This window comes from Tupaia chinensis, unplaced genomic scaffold (genome assembly GCF_000334495.1).
Source record: "Tupaia chinensis unplaced genomic scaffold, TupChi_1.0 Scaffold000074_1, whole genome shotgun sequence".
Lineage (NCBI taxonomy): Eukaryota > Metazoa > Chordata > Mammalia > Scandentia > Tupaiidae > Tupaia > Tupaia belangeri.
Genome location: NW_006159534.1, coordinates 4,134,057 through 4,148,104, shown reverse-complemented (window position 1 = coordinate 4,148,104; position 14,048 = coordinate 4,134,057). Strand labels below are relative to the sequence as shown.

At 41.2% G+C, this 14,048-nt stretch overlaps 1 long non-coding RNA gene across 1 annotated transcript; it reads right to left on the bottom strand.

Moving 5' to 3' along the window:
• Positions 1–7,165: 7,165 nt before the first annotated feature.
• LOC114006053 (uncharacterized) lies at positions 7,166–9,838 on the bottom strand. Its single transcript, XR_003547822.1, has 2 exons — positions 9,694–9,838; positions 7,166–7,397 (listed from the first exon to the last, which is right to left on the bottom strand). It is a non-coding gene; the product is annotated as an uncharacterized LOC114006053 (long non-coding RNA).
• Between the last annotated feature and the right edge of the window lie 4,210 nt (positions 9,839–14,048).

The following is a 14,048-nucleotide window of genomic DNA, read 5'->3' as shown; positions in this document are numbered from 1 at the left end:
ACTACAGTAGGTTTTAACACTGGGGAAGAAGAAAGAAACACGCTGGGCCAGTAGGTGGTGTGGTGGTTGAGTTGTTGGATTCCCACATGGCTGACTGTGGTTTGAGTCCCAGATCTGGCAGCTTGCTTTCTCACTTTCCCTTTCTCTCCCTCTGGTAAAATTAAAAAAATAAAATTAAATAAATTTAAAAAGAGAGAGAGAGAAGAAATACATGCTGGGGATGAGAAGGTTAAGTCACCTTGGAGCGGTGAAGACAGGGCAGACAGGACTGACTGGCAGCCCCTAAGGCAGTCACCCTAGCTGTCTTCCTGATCTCTTGGGAGAGTTGATGTGAACTGAAAAGACTCTAGACCCTTCTAGGGATAAACATGTTTGCACTTTAATGATTAACTATTTAATGTTGTTATTGAAAATATTTATTTTAATACTACTCTGAAAAGGCGAACATTTTTTGTGTATTGTCCCATAGTTGACTTCTTATCTTCTCCTCTCCCAAGAACAAAAAAGGAGAGAATAAAGCTGAAGAAGGTACCAGACTCAATAAACATTGTATTTAAGCATTTATTTATTTTTTAGGTTTTTGCTATAAGGCACATGTACTCACTGGAGAGAAGCATTAAAAGAAAAATAAACCGGGACCAGCAGTTAGCGTAATGGCTACATTGCTGGACTCCCATGTAGTCGACCGCGGTTCATGCCCCAGACCCGGTGACTTAAACCTCATGCAGGGCGCATGTGTGTGCGTGCCCAAGATCCCGAGAGGAGAATGGAGGAGAAGGGATTGCGGCGTGGCCATCCCCCCGGGAGTGATTTCTCGCTTTCTATCTCTTTGTCTCTCTCTGTGTGTCTGGCGAGCTCACACACCCTATAGCAAAGAACTCCTCCCCCCAAAAAAAAAACCAACAACAGGAAAAAAAAATAAACCAGTTGGTTTAATAGAGTAGAGTTTTAACTGAGCAAATCTTAACACAATTTAAGTCAGGCAGCTGTCCCCAGACTTCTGGACAACTGAAGCTAGCCTTGTGGTCAACTTAGTATTTAAATTCCGGAAAAGGGAAAATGATGTACAAAAGCAAAAGAGAAGGAATGACGTAGAGAAACAATTGGACTGGTTATAGGTGGACCGTAGGCTGCACAAACAGCCTAAAAGTTGGGCTTTCTGTGCTTAACTGAAGTGTGGCTAGTGCGATTGGCTATAACATAGCAACAAGCTTCAGGAAAGTAGCCTCACATGTATGATTTTGGCTTATCCATAGGAATCCTAGTGTGGGAATACAGCAGCCATTTTAGGCCAATATAGTTAACATTAGCAATTTCCCCCTCTTTGGTCAACCTCTCAAATGAGAGGTTGTCCAAAACTTAGACCACTCTCTGTCACCATCATAAATGAAGTTTTGTTGCTCACAGTGTAGAAATCACGTTTTCTCTGGTCTCCAGCATGGAATTCATAAATCACAGTATAACCCAAGGCGAACATGATGTCATACAGGTAAACAGGTCTTTGCACTTTTACTGATCTGGCTGAAACAAGACCATTCAGCATTCGATGGATGGCTGCATACAAAGCATTTAAGACTTGAGAGTACAGAATACAGCAATAGGACTAATGTGATGAGTAAAGTGTACTTCTTAACAAAATCTCTTATGAAACAAACTGAACCAAATTAAACAGGTTAAGGTTCCAGCCACATAGGCAATTCAACAGTATTTGAGTCTAGTTGTTCATTGTCATTGTCTAAATTTGATGATGATTAAGGACCATAGTTCTCTGTAAAATGGACTGACTTAAAGAGGGGTTTACCTTTGTCATAAGTCTAGTAATGCAGATCCTAATAGCCTGAAGGCCTACCAGGAGGAAGATAAAGATGAAAAACACCTTGAAAAACCCAAGCCTGCCATCCACCATTTACCATGCCTGCAAACCAACTGTTAGTTGCACCTGTAAACACATCATCTATTCCTTACTCTTGAGAGACTTCCCTAGTATCATTTGGTGGCCAAGCCCAAGGCAGCAGTAGTATCAGTGACCTTTGTAATTAAACTTTTTATAATATAAAAGTCAAGTAAGAGGTAGGTACAACATTGAGTTTTGTTTAACATTAGACATAAGCCCTTACCTTGAACAAAAAGGATATCTAAAACTAGATGATATTTCATTAGGTGTTTTGTTAAACTTGTATGTTAATCATTCATCTTTTGGAGGGTCTTTTTACCCACCTGGAATCCTAGGAGGTCTTATTGGCTGTAAATTTTGAAAATTCTTTTCAGTTTATGAATAAGCTTTAAATATAACCAGTATCCCATTACCACCAAAAGTGAATCTCCAGGAACCTTACTGAATTTTTTTCTGCATTAGTCCATAAACCTAACAATTGTTCCGGTTTTATGCTAGGATGTAAGTTCAATGGTTAAGGTCAACCATTGATTATGGTCTCATGGATTTTCCTGTGGAGAAGAGTAAAGATTTAAGACAATAGAAGTTGAGATTAAAAAAAAAAGAAAGGAAGGAAGGAAGGAAGGACGGACGGACGAACAAACATAAAGTTTTCATGATAGCAAAGAACTCTTGATCTGTGATATTGAGGCATAGCTGTCCAGCTGTCCATGTCCAAAGTGTTTTGAAGAAGAAATTTTCTGGTCTGTTTTACCTTAAAGTCCTCAACAGGTACATGCTTTTAAAAATCTGAAGTAGCCCTATTGAATTGGGAGTCTAGAGTTCAAGTTCTTGAAGATTTACTGCAATAGGAGTGGTAGAAAGAATTTGGTATGATGTCTTCCAACAGGGCTTATAGGCAGTCTTTCTCTGGTGTCATTTCCAGAAGACTCCTACTTTGGATCATAAAGGGCTTGATTGTCTTCAGTCACTAAAGCACAAACAGCATCCTTTATCTGATGAAAATACATTTGGCATAATGCTTTAAAGCCTGGTCGAGTTTAGTCACCTCAGATTTCTCCAGAAATGTCTCATGAGAGATAACACATTTTCTAATAATCTTTTGACTACTATTACAGCATTATCTTCCATCATGGAAAAGTTCCTAGACAATTAAAAAATGCATAATGAAAATGACTATGAGTGAAATTTCTTTATAATATTTAAATGACATATTAGATAGTAGAAATGTACCTGCAGCTTTTACTGTCTTTTCAATATCGAGTTGACAAACTAAACATAGGCTAGAAGACATTTTAAGAATATTAGAGCAGTTACTATACTAACATTACCATATAAATTATCAGTATTTTTTTTTTTTTTGGAGAGGTTTTTGCTATAGGGCGCGTGCGCTCGCCAGACAGACAGAGAGAGACAGAGAGATAGAAAGCGAGAAATCACCCCCCGGGGGGATGGCCATGCCGCAATCCCTTCTCCTCCATTCTCCTCTCGGGATCTTGGGCACGCACACACATGCGCCTGGCGTGAGTTTTAAGCCACTGGGTCCGGCACGTAAACTCGGTCGACTACGTGGGAGTCCAGAGACATGGCCATTATGCTAACTGCTGGTCCCAAATTATCAGTATTTTTAAAATCTGGATCATTTTCTCTATTTTGTGAGTCATGGAGTATAGAGGTTTTAAATAATGAGCTGTATGGAGGACTCAGTAAGCACTAGGTGACCATCCATAGGCTCTCCATGAGTCCATGCTTAACATTGGATTTACATTCTTTTGTAACAATATTACCTCTTTCCATCCTTTTTATGAACTTCCTTAAAGACAGAACACTTTAAATTTCTAGTCATTGGGGGAAAAAATATTTTTAGAAAGACATCAGACAAAGCAACTAACCATGAACAATAAGGCTTGAACCAAACATAGTTACATATCTGACAAGGGTTTACAACTGAAAAAAACAATTGGCTATATCTGTGACATACACCAACTTAACATAACACCATGCAACATGATTGATAAATATCACACTATAGATTTCTGGGAATCTCAATTCATTTTGGAACACAGTGCATGAATAAATACACATATACATAAACACATATACACGTATCTATAAATATAATTGAAATATAATGCAAAGACAATTAAAATTACTAAGTTTGACAATGTTTCTTATCTCATTTAACATATTAAAATAAGTCTGATTGGTTCTAACATCTCTCTTTGGGATGTTTCACAGGACCTCTGTAAACATCCAAAAGTTATTTTGAGGTAAAATAACTTCATTTATAATTTGATTTTGGAGAAGCCTTGTCAAATATAGCAAAATGCTTAAATACTTAACTGTCAGAAGAAAATGAAAGTTAAATGTTCTGCAAGCACATTAGGGAAGAAATAGGGTTAAGTCAGCATTTTTTGACACCAAAACTAAAAACAGAATACATGGCAGACTATAGCAGCAAGAGATAACAACAAAACAACCCAAAGACCAACATATACATCACATATAAAATTTCCTTTGTAAGATTTAATTTTTATTACTGTTAGTCATTAGTCCTGTAACTGAATCATAAGAGAACCAAAAATTAAACTTTGGGAAAATCCGTTTTATCTAATAGAACTCAAAACTTTTCTTTACCCATTATGTCCTGATTATTTATGAGAAACAAAGTATCAGAGAAGACTAGTTATTAATTCATTTTTTTCTGTAGGTCAGATATCCACCGTGTAGCATATAACATATAAATACCAGCTGTTTTATCAAACCAACCATGTTAAGACAAATATTGGGACCAGAAGGTGGTGTGGTGGTTAAAGGCACTGGATTCCCACATGGTTGACCATGGTTCAAATCCTGGACCTGGTGGCTTGCTCTCTCACTTTCCCTCTCTCTCTCTCTCTCTCTGTGTGTGTCTGATCAAACTGAAAAATAAAAATAATAGTAATAAAAATAAAGTTAAGTAAAATAATTGAAAAAAAAGACAAATATGATATCTGATCAGTAAATCCCTTGACAAAGTATATGTTGGAAACTGAGAAAATCTTTACTTAATTAAATTCTTTTTTTTTTTACTATATTTGAATCCAGTTTATTTTTCAAAGATTTTAAATCACATGAACTTGAAAAGCATTTAAATTAATTTGTATGAACACTCTTTTTATAAATTGAATGGAATTCCTTAAGGCCTTTTACCACATAGTTACACAATATACCACATAACATATATGTTTGCATACACACAAACAAAAGATCTCATAGTCTTCTGAAAAGTTCTTTTTCAGAAGAAAATAAAATGAGAAAGCTTCATATTTTTTTTTTTGAGAGATTTTCACTGTAGGGCGCGTGCGCTCGCCAGACAGACAGAGAGAGACATAGAGACAGAAAGCGAGAAATCATCCCCCAGGGGGGATGGTCACGCCGCAATCCCTTCTCCTCCATTTTCCTCTCGGGATCTTGGGCACGCATGCACACACGCCCGGCGTGAGTTTTAAGCCACCGGGTCCGGGACACGAACCGCGATCGACCACGTGGGAGTCCAGCGACATAGCCATTACGCTAACTGCTGGTTCCCCAGAAAGCTTCATATTTTAACCCTGTCGAGTCCTTACAGACACCTGTATCAAAATAAGGATCTAAGAGTTGTCTTGATCAGCTCCACCATGATCCTGCAGCCTTGCCAATCATTGCTTATCTTCATGTGCCTTGCAAAGAAATGAAACAGGTCATTCCTTCCACTTGCCCAGAAGAGAAACCCTTTAATGCTGTGACTAAGTCCCTGACATAATCAGATCTCTTCTGAGTCTGTTGAAACATTGAATAACTTGCTTTTACTTCTGTATCTACACTTAATAACAAGTATCTTAGCATTACTTTTTAATGGTTAATTTTGCCATTAATTGTTCTAAATATCTATTCTATAGGTACAATTTGTAGTTTAAACAAGGTAGAAAGTTTATATTTCAAAGGCATATAACAAATACAGGATGATTCAGGATGATCAAAGGTGGGAATTGTTATACAGATTAATAACCAGAGGGCAGATGTCCTTGTTAGACTGAGAAAGGAGGGAAAAGCATTGCAAATAGGGAGTGGTCACACAGCGATTCCCTCTTCTCCATTTTTTTATGGCATTAGTGGGAGTTTGGGGGCATATATGCATATATCTTTTTCCAAGCAGAGTGCAGAGGCTAGGATTTGAACCACAGTTGGGTTTCTCTAAGAAGGAGCCCTGAACAACTGTATTACTGATGTATGCAGTCTGTTCATGTTACACATTCAAACTTGTGCATTGTCCACTGTAAGAAACTTTGGTGACTTAAGGGAGATGTATTTACAAATATGCAGGATCTTTTAAACCATTAAATTGCCAGAAACTTCTATTTTTGAAGACCAATTTAATTGATATGTGATCTTCTAAATTCAGCATGTTTCTTAATTAATTATTGACTTTAAGGTGGAGCCCTTAAAATGAAGGTAAAGGAACCATTTTCAATGCTTTTAATTCAACGTGGTTATTGCTGAACAATAAACAACCCAGTTTGACCTGTAGGTGAATTTGAAACCTTTTTAATAAATCTTTTATCTAGCTTTCTTTTTGCTTTAGGCAGGCTGGTAACAAAGCAAAACCTATGGTAATTTTTTTTTTCACTTAAGTTTCTTAGTTATCCTTTATAGAGTCTTAAAAGAGATAAAATAAAATGAAATCTTTTACAAACTTCTGCATATCAGTGGGCATCCCTGGATGGACCTAAATTGGGAGCCCTCAATTTTAATTATGTTTTTTAAAGAGCAGTTTTGTTTATATAGAACGTTCTTCATAATAGCCATAGTAATTTTAAATCATGTTACTAAGATCTCACCACTTCTGTAAATATTGTAGCTTCCAGGGTGTACTTTGATCTTTAGAATTAGAGATTTTATAAATTTTTACATAAATTCTGAGTCTCTTCAAGCCAAGAAAAACCTAAGTGGGAAATAATTTATCCGGGCTTTGGTTTTGAGCTTGCCTTGACCAATTTAGTCAATGATCTTTCTCTAACTAAGCATGCAAAAAAAAAAAAAAAAAAAAAAAAGAAAAAGAAAAGAAAAGAAAGAAAGAAAAGGAAAAAAAGAAATCAAAATGTTGAATATAAAAATCTCATATAAAAACAATTAACCTAAAATTTTGTTGCATCTGCCATAGAAATAGCTATTTACCGCTAATTTCTGTCTGACTGGATCAGACAACTGGATCCAATGCAGTTAATCCAATCCAATCCTGGACCCAGACCAAGTTTGTTGCAACTTCAAAGCTAGTTTGGACCAAAATTTGCTCATATAAAATTCAGAGCGCTCTAAACACAACTTCATGGAGCTCAAATCTGAAAGAGAACTTACCCATAATCCCAGGTGCTGTGAGAAAGTAACGGACGACAAAGGGTCCCATGGATACTTCCCTTGGTCACATGCTGCTCCTGGGGAGTCACTGGAAGCTCTAGTTCAGATCCCACTTCTGACACGAACACTGTTAAAAGAAAAATAAGCCAGTCAATTTAAAAGAGTTTTGATTAAGCAAATCTTAACACACTTTAAATTGGGCAGTTGTCCTCTGACTTTCGAACAACTCTGGCGAGCCTCATGGTTGACTCAGTATTTCATTTCTGGAAAAGGGAAAATGATGTACAAAGTCAAAACTAAAGGAGTAAAGTAGAAAAGCAATTGGATTGGTTACAAGTGGATGGTAAAACAGCAGCCCAAATCTGGACTTTCTGTGATTGATTGAAGTATGGTTAGTGTGATTGTCTATAACTTAGCAACCAGCTCAGGAAAATAGCCTAACATGTACGATTTCAGCATATCCATAGGAATTCAAGTGTGGGAGTATAGTAATCGATTTAGGCCAAAATAGTTAAATTTAACAGAAGAGAGGCAGAGAGAGAGGAAAAGTGAGAAATCACTTCCTAGGGGAGATGGCCATGCTGTAATTCCTTCTCTTCCATTGTCCTCTTGGGATTTGGGGCATGCACACACACAACCTGGCATGATTTTCAAGCCACTGGGTCCAGGACTTGACCACGATTGGCCATATGGGAATCCAGTTACCTTAATCACCATGCCACCTGCTGGACCAATATTTAAACTTTATAAAAAGTTTCTTTCTTTTATGAGCAAAAGAGACAGAGAACAAGAAAGAGAGAAACAGAGAGATACGGCATCCCCAGCAGGTTTTTGACATTGCAATCTACCCCAGCTTCAGCCAGCCCCAGGTCATGGGCATGTGAATGCCCAGCATACTCAAGCAGGTCTCAGGTGAGAACCTGTGAGACTGAGCAGGGACCCCCTCCCCCCCACACACACACCCCAAGAGGGATAGGTACTCAATTTCCTCTTCTGTTAAACAAAAAATTAAGAGTTTCCCAAACTAAAAATAAAGGCATAATGGTACGTCACTGGACTCCCACGTAATCAGCAGCGGTTTGAGTCCTAGACCCAGTGGCTTAAAGCTCATGGTGGCATGTGTGTGGGTGTGCCCAAAATCCCAAGAAGAGAATGGAGGAGAAGGGAATGTGGTGTAGCCATGCCCCCTGGGGGTGATTTCTCACTTTCTGTCTCTCTGTATAGCAAAAAAACAGAAACAAAAACAAAACGACTCTTAAAAAATAAAACAGTGAAGTATTTTCTAAGGTGCTCGGAATACAAGGTTCATTTACATTGTAATGGTCCAGAGTAAGGGGTAGGACTTCAGATTTGGGTTATGATAATGAAACAACAGTGGCCATAAATGAGGACCATTAGGCATCAAGAATTCTCACTTAAAAGAAAGATAAGGTTTTAATTTCAGTATGTAGATATTTTGTAGGATGGAAACTGCTAAGAGTGAGCTCAAAGACCTCAGGCTAAATAGCCCCAGAAACCTGAACAGATATTTGATTATTTAAGGTCTGGACACTCAAGAATGCCCATGAGATGATTATGCCCTTTTAAACCAGCACTGAACTGATCATCTGCCTGGGACCTCTGCTCCTAATTTTGCCCTTAAAAATGCACGTGGGGAACACGTTGTGGAGACCAGGTCTTTTCAGCATGAGCTGCCCACTCTCCTTGCTTTGTGCATTGCAATAAAGCTGTATTTTCCTTCATCACACTATCTGCCTACAGTTCAGTTTGGAGTGCTTGAGCAAGCAAACCCGATTTGAGTTCAGTAACACCTGGAACCTTACTACTTGGATCAGCCCCGCAGATCTCTATTTAATTTTTTAAAAATGCATACCCTGCTCTTATCACTGATAATGCCACTTTTATATTTTTTAATCGCATTTTGAAAGCAATGAGGAAAGGAAGCAGTAGTGTGGCCTGGGTGTTTATTACTTAGCGGAACCAGAAGTTCATACAGGCGTGGCAGGACTGAGAAATGACAGCTCAGCACAGGGAAGCAGGGGGTTGGGAGGAAACCCAACAGCAGCAAAGCAGGAACAAAACTCGTTAAGATGTCTGGTCTGGACAAATTCCCCACTGGTCCAGCCTTCTTCCTCCACTCTCCCTGGCCCCCAGGCCTAGTCTCCAAAGCAAGAGCAACCTTGCTCCCTGTAACAAGCCTGCCTGCAGCTCTCACTCCCTGCAATAAGCACAGTGCCAGCTCTGCTCCTCTCCTGCACCCGCTGAAGTCGGACCGCGCATGTGAGGGACAGCTAGGAGGAGGGCAAGAGGAAGACAGCTCAGCTGGCCGGCCCTGCCTCTGAAGAAAACACGCAGAGGCAGGGAGGAAAACATACTGTTCCCTGCAATCCGATCACCTCCGTGCAAGCCTCCGGGTTACACACCCGGGACGCCGAGGCCCAGAGGCGAAGCTGATTAGACCAGGCAGGAAAACCGAAGTGGTGACTGTTCCTGGGCAGATTAGAAACATATTGTGGAGAAGGGGGGCTTGGCCAGGGTGTGTGAGGCAGCGTGGGGCCAGAGGCTGGATGTGGGGCTTCTGGGGCAAGTGGGCCAGGCAGGGCTGAAGAAGAAGTGCGCATAATGCTCTGTTTGTGAGCTGAGATTCCAGCCCCTGGGGTGGCCCCTGGCAGCTGCTGAGGCCTCACAGTGAGAATCTGGAACAACAAAGGCGCAGGACAAAAGGGTCTCTGGCTGAGGAGCCCAAAGCTTCACTCCTAAGGAGATTAGTCCGAGTGGAGGCTGGAGGCTGAGAGGCACTCTTGGGCATCTTGAAGAAGGGGACTCATGGTGACTGGGCATTTGCTGGGCACTACACTCTGCTAGGCTCTCATGACATATATCCTGAGTTTGGGATCACAGTGTGAAATTCTCACCAAATTGGAAAACAGGGAGCAAATGGCTTTTCCATTTCCCAGGTCTGGGACACGGAGAATTGCCCCATTTCACAGCGCTGCCATTTGTTTGAAATGTTAACCTGAGGCCAGCTGGGAATTTTGTCACCAGGAAACCAGTATAGTACGCACTCCTTCAGCTTACAGTCCCAGCCATTCAGGGGTATGTCCTCAGGCCTTGGCCTCTGAGCCATTATCTCTGGAACTGCTATACCCTCTGCCCTGGCTGGCCCTCAAATTCCCCCTTCCAGCAGGCTCCTCCTCTACCTGCTGAGCCAGCACTGAAGTTCTCTCACTGCCTCTACTCCAGTGCCCCCTGGTGGCCCTGACTGCTAACCCAGGACTGACAGGCTTTCTGAATTAATGTATCTTCCAGCTGGGCTTTGCAAGGGCCCGCAGGTGTTTTTGATCTCCACTTTATTATCATTGTTTCCATATTTCCATGTTTCTCTAGTGCTTGTCAGTTCTCACTGCGACACTTCCAGTGTTATTTCCAATACCCAAACCAGGGAGATCCTGCTACCTTTGTTTCTTACAATGTTGACCATGCACCAACTTTCTCATCTGAAACGATTTTTGTTTGTTTTTAGTTTTCTAAAGGGAGATGGACTTAGGAAATGTTTCTGAGAGCTTGGTTTCAACTCGACCTGAGAGGCACAAGGTTGTAACTCATTCAAATTTGAGCCTCCCACCAGTATTCCATCAGTGTTGTGCCCAGGGACTAAGTCTGGGCACCCAACTGTGACCAGTTACAGGGTACGTTCTGTGATACCTGGAGCCCACGCTGAGGCTGATGACCATGTATGGAGCCCAACAGAGCACAATAAGAAATGGGCCCTATAGATGACGATGCCCAACTTGGGTGATGAGGGAATTTGCTCAGAACGCAATTGCCAATGCTCGTTTTAAAGTGAGGGAGGAGCCAAGGTCAGAAGCTGAGAGGCTGGACCTGTCAAGGACACAGAGGAGAGGGTGAGGCCAGAGAGACATGAGGAAGCCATCAGGCTGTGGCTGAAGGAGCCAGGGGAGATCTGGGAGGGGATGGTGAAGAAGTGTGAGGCAAGGATGGTAAGGCTCTTATCAGGGACCTGTTGCATGGCATGGGTCTAGGTGGGCAAGTTAAAGGTCTGCAGAGCTAGGAGCCAGGTGGTGGCACAACAGTAAAGCATGATGTTCTGCAAGGCAGACCCACATGGGAAGGTTGTCAGTTCAAGTCTGGAGACCCTCCTAAGTATGCTGGGCACACGAGTGCTCATGTCATGACCCAGAGCTGGCTAAAGCTGGAGGTAGATTGTGGCATCAGGTTCACATAGGGAGTGCTGCACCACTGTCTCTTTTTATCTGTCTCTCTCATTTATGGAATAAATAAATGAACTGGAAAAATGATTTTAAAAGATCTGCAGAGCTGGCTCAGATTCATAGGGCCGTGTACACTCCCCAGATGTTGGTTACTGTTCCTAAGGTACCCCATCAAGACCACAGAGTTATAGAAGCCCCAGTAACCTACTCCCATGACATAAAGCCCATGGTGGACATGGAGCCCAGGTGTCTCTGGGGCCTTGGCTACACTGGTGTAGCAGATTGATCAGTGGGGCCTTTATTTATTAGGGCTTCATTCATTGAACTTCATTGATTGTTCAATCATTTATTCACTTTCATTTTCCAGCATGTTTGAATGTCTATTAATGCACTAGGTGCAATGCTAGGTAATGGGGCAGCAAGACATTGATACTGCAATCAGTAACTTACAGTATTTTTTTAAAGAGGTTTTTGACTTAGTGTGTGTGTACTTGCCAGAGAAAGAGAGAAACAGAAACAGAAAGTGAGAAGAAAAGTGAGGAAACATACCTCAGGGGAGATGGCCACATTACAGTCCCTTCTCTATTCTCCTGGGATCTTGAGCACACACACACACACACACACACACACACACACACTGCCCGGCATGAGGCCACCGAGCTCGAGACTCGAACCACAGTCAGCCACGTGGGAGTCCAGCAACATAACTACTACGCCACCGGCTGGGCCCCCCAGTAACTTACAGTTTTGCAGAGAGAAACATATCTGTAGTGCAGCTTTTACATCATATCTCTCGATAACTTCACAGTAACCTTGCAGAGTACAAGGAGTAGGCATTGCTATAATCACCTACCCAAAGTGGCTAACTTTGGAGATTCAGTGCTCTCTTCTGTGGAATAGACAGGTAATACCTACCTGATACTGTTTTAGGAACACTGAACCCAGTAATGTCAATAAAGTGCTTCATGCGGTTCTTAGCATATAGAAATTGTCTTAAAAATGTTAGCTCTAGGGACCTGCAGTTAACATAATGGCTATGTCATTGGACTCCCATGTAGTCGACTGTGCTTTGAGTCCCGGACCCAGTGGCTTAAACTCACACTGGGCACATGTGCATGTGTGCCCAGGATCCTGAGAGGAGAAAGGAGGAGAAAGGATTGTGGCGTGGCCACCCCGGGGTTGATTTCTCACTTTCTATCTCTCTGTCTCTCTCTCTCTTTCTGGTGAGCACACGCACCCCATAGCAAACACCTCTCAAAAAAAAAAAAAAAACTGTTAGCTCTATGATGATCATAGTGCATTTAAAGATCAGAAGGGCAATACTATCAGAAGGGTCCAAGAGAAGGTTTGGACTCTAAATTTGGATTTTCTGATTCAAAATTTAATATCCTTTCCTTTACTCTTTACTGCCTTGTAAGTTCCTATTTTAGAGATAGACACAAAGATAGCTGGTTAGTTATTGATTTTCCATTATAGAATTGATGGCAAAAACTAAGTATCAAAGGATCAAATGGTGGCATAGTGGTGAAACACCATGCTCTGCAGGGCTGACTCACATGGGAAGGTTCTGGGTTTGTATCTAGAGACTTCCCTGAGAACACTGGACATGCACATGCCCATGACCTAGTCAGCTGGGGCTGAGGTGGACTGTGGTGTTAAGACCCTTTTGGAAGTGCTGTATCTTTGGCACTCTTCTTCTCTGTTTCTCACTTATAGAAGAAACAAATAAACTTAAAAATGAATAAACAAACAGAAAAGCATGGTTCAGGAGATGGGGAGGCAAACAGCAATAGTTTCAACAAATACTAGACATGGCTATAATTATTTCTATGTACCGAAATTGCACCTCAGCTGGAGATCACATAAAATGTTTGTTAGCATGAAAGGTAACCGTGAGCTCAATATATAGAAGGCGGATTCCTCTCTGTACAGGCTAATTAAGGAGGATGTCAGTTTGGATGAGAAATACACCAGATCAGTAGGAGCCCAACCCCTGAAAATTCTTACTCAGGAAGTTCACCTTGACTCCAGGAATCTGTTTTGTAGATGGGGCCTCTGGTGATAAGCAAGTTTGGGAAGAACTGTACTAGATTCCTCTAAAGGGCCTCTCTAGTTCTGTGATTTGTCTTCTATAAGGAGGAAGGGCCAGGTTAACTCAAAACATGGTTATGAGTGAAAAGCAACCAAATTCGAGGAGAATAGTCAGTAAGACCTCATGAAATCAGAGAAGGGACTTGAATTCTGGCTCCAGGGAAGGAGGATATTTCCCATCTAATCATCCTAGTGACAAAACCCTTCTCAGGCAGCTCCCAGCTGCTTGCAAAAGGCCAGTTTTCATGAGAAAACAAAGAAAAAGTGTCTCTTGTCTTCTAAGTCCTCAGCCTGGTATGGATGAAACCAAACTAGGTAAGTCTCATTAGCAATTCAGCAAGATCAACCATCCTAGGCAACATGGACCAACCTATGGAGCAACTGTTAGGCTGTCGGAAAAGTCCTGACATGTTTTTCTATGCAAAAATGAGTCATGACTTTTCCAATGACCCAAT